Below are 3610 nucleotides of genomic sequence, written 5' to 3' on the forward strand. Positions count from 1 at the left end.
AACCATATCCTCTAGTCTAAAAACACTTTATAGCCTCCATCACACTGCACACTGCCCTATCCCATCTGGACAAGAGGAATACTTATGTAAGAATGCTGTTCATTGACTACAGCTCAGCATTCAACACCATGGTACCCTCCAAGCTCATCATTAAGCTTGAGGCCCTGGGTCTCAAGCCTGCCCTGTGCGACTGGGTCCTGGACTGTCTGACTGGCCGCCCCCAGGTGGTGAAGGTAGGAAACAACATCTACACTTCGCGGATTCTCAACACTGGGATCCCACAAGGGTGCGTGCTCAGCTCCCTGCTGTACTCCCTGTTCACTCATGACTGTGTGACCATGGACACATCCAACTCAATCATCAGGTTTGCAGACGACACAACAGTAGTAGGCTTGATCACCAACAACGACGAGACAGCCTACAGGGAGATGCATTGTGTTGTGGTGTATTGGTGTCAGGTTAACAGCTGACTAGAGGTGTGTTGTGGTGTATTGGTGTCAGGTTAACAGCTGACTAGAGGTGTGTTGTGGTGTATTGGTGTCAGGTTAACAGCTGACTAGAGGTGTGTTGTGGTGTATTTGTGTCAGGTTAACAGCTGACTACAGGTGTGTTGTGGTGTATTGGTATCAGGTTAACAGCTGACTAGAGGTGTGTTGTGGTGTATTTGTGTCAGGTTAACAGCTGACTACAGGTGTGTTGTGGTGTATTGGTATCAGGTTAACAGCTGACTAGAGGTGTGTTGTGGTGTATTGGTGTCAGGTTAACAGCTGACTACAGGTGTGTTGTGGTGTGGTGTATTGGTATCAGGTTAACAGCTGACTAGTGGTGCGTTGTGTTGAGGTGTATTGGTGTCAGGTTAACAGCTGACTAGAGGTGTGTTGTGGTGTATTGGTATCAGGTTAACAGCTGACTAGAGGTGTGTTGTATTGTGGTGTATTGGTATCAGGTTAACAGCTGACTAGAGGTGTGTTGTGGTGTATTGGTGTCAGGTTGACAGCTGACTAGAGGTGTGTTGTGGTGTATTGGTGTCAGGTTAACAGTTGACTAGAGGTGTGTTGTGGTGTATTGGTGTCAGGTTAACAGCTGACTAGAGTTGTGTTGTGGTGTATTGGTGTCAGGTTAACAGCTGACTAGAGGTGTGTTGTGGTGTATTGGTGTCAGGTTAACAGCTGACTAGAGGTGTGTTGTGTTGGTGTCAGGTTAACAGCTGACTAGAGGTGTGTTGTGTTGAGATGTATTGGCATCAGGTTAACAGCTGACTAGAGGTGTGTTGTGGTGTATTGATATCAGGTTAACAGCTGATTAGAGGTGTGTTGTGGTGTATTGGTGTCAGGTTAACAGCTGACTAGAGGTGTGTTGTGGTGTATTGGTGTCAGGTTAACAGCTGACTAGAGGTGTGTTGTGATGTATTGGTGTCAGGTTAACAGTTGACTAGAGGTGTGTTGTGGTGTATTGGTGTCAGGTTAACAGCTGACTAGAGGTGTGTTGTGGTGTATTGGTGTCAGGTTAACAGCTGACTAGAGGTGCGTTGTGTTGTGGTGTATTGGTGTCAGGTTAACAGCTGACTAGAGGTGTGTTGTGTTGTGATGTATTGGTGTCAGGTTAACAGCTGACTAGAGGTGTGTTGTGGTGTATTGGTGTCAGGTTAACAGCTGACTAGAGGTGTGTTGTGTTGGTGTCAGGTTAACAGCTGACTAGAGGTGTGTTGTGTTGAGATGTATTGGCATCAGGTTAACAGCTGACTAGAGGTGTGTTGTGGTGTATTGGTGTCAGGTTAACAGCTGACTAGAGGTGTGTTGTGTTGGTGTCAGGTTAACAGCTGACTAGAGGTGTGTTGTGTTGGTGTCAGGTTAACAGTTGACTAGAGGTGTGTTGTGGTGTATTGATATCAGGTTAACAGCTGATTAGAGGTGTGTTGTGTTGTGGTGTATTGGTGTCAGGTTAACAGTTGACTAGAGGTGTGTTGTGGTGTATTGGTGTCAGGTTAACAGCTGACTAGAGGTGTGTTGTGTTGTGGTGTATTGGTGTCAGGTTAACAGCTGACTAGAGGTGTGTTGTGTTGTGATGTATTGGTGTCAGGTTAACAGCTGACTAGAGGTGTGTTGTGGTGTATTGGTGTCAGGTTAACAGTTGACTAGAGATGTGTTGTGATGTATTGGTGTCAGGTAAACAGTTGACTAGAGGTGTGTTGTGGTGTATTGGTGTCAGGTTAACAGCTGACTAGAGGTGTGTTGTGTTGTGGTGTATTGGTGTCAGGTTAACAGCTGACTAGAGGTGTGTTGTGTTGTGATGTATTGGTGTCAGGTTAACAGTTGATTAGAGGTGTGTTGTGGTGTATTGGTGTCAGGTTAACAGCTGACTAGAGGTGTGTTGTGTTGTGATGTATTGGTGTCAGGTTAACAGTTGATTAGAGGTGTGTTGTGGTGTATTGGTGTCAGGTTAACAGCTGACTAGAGGTGTGTTGTGTTGTGGTGTATTGGTGTCAGGTTAACAGCTGACTAGAGGTGTGTTGTGTTGTGATGTATTGGTGTCAGGTTAACAGCTGACTAGGGGTGTGTTGTGGTGTATTGGTGTCAGGTTAACAGTTGACTAGAGATGTGTTGTGATGTATTGGTGTCAGGTAAACAGTTGACTAGAGGTGTGTTGTGGTGTATTGGTGTCAGGTTAACAGTTGACTAGAGGTGTGTTGTGGTGTATTGGTGTCAGGTTAACAGCTGACTAGAGGTGTGTTGTGGTGTATTGGTGTCAGGTTAACAGCTGACTAGAGGTGTGTTGTGGTGTATTTGTGTCAGGTTAATAGCTGACTAGAGGTGTGTTGTGGTGTATTGGTGTCAGGTTAACAACCATGAGAGTAAATCCCTGTACCCAGTCAAGAGGGATTAAGGATGCTCTCCTATCATTGCTCGCCCTGTGTGTGTGTGTGTGTGTGTGTGTGTGTGTGTGATCCTTGAGTACCATAGCAAACTGACAGCAGGCCTGGAATAACATACAGATAGATGAGTAATCCACTGTTCAATTATAGTAGACTTATAGTACAGACATATATGACCTCTGGATTTCCTCTGAGTTCTGAGGCCATTTATCCATATTAGTAGCTGTGTATGTACAGTGTGTGTGTGTGTGTGTGTGTGTGTGTGTGTGTGTGACAGCTGGCATTAATGACCATTTCTCTCAGGTTGATGTTGAAAAGTCAATACCTCAACTAATACACTTCCCTATTAAAAATGACCTTCTATTTCCCATATGGGTTGGACTAGGTTAAGGAATACATTTGACCGGCCTTGGTAAGATGTGTTATGCATTCAGGATACATAGCTCCATGAATTTCCACTTCAAAGAACGAGGTAATGAACACAGTTTATGCTTGTCCATGGGTCTTTTCCAGTGGTGATTTGCAGATAGAAATCAAAGGGTTGTGTCCAAAATGGCATTCCCTATTTAGTGCACTACTTTTGACCAGGGCCCATAGGGAATAGCGTGCCATTTGGGATGCAGACAATGTCTCCTACATATTTTCCCACACAGTTGATCATTAAAGTGACTTCCCATTAAACTATCATAATGCAGAGAAACATCCAGCAGATCAGATATGGATTCATGTATCTTTTAT

Source organism: Oncorhynchus clarkii, chromosome 19 (genome assembly GCF_045791955.1).
Source record: "Oncorhynchus clarkii lewisi isolate Uvic-CL-2024 chromosome 19, UVic_Ocla_1.0, whole genome shotgun sequence".
NCBI lineage: Eukaryota > Metazoa > Chordata > Actinopteri > Salmoniformes > Salmonidae > Oncorhynchus > Oncorhynchus clarkii.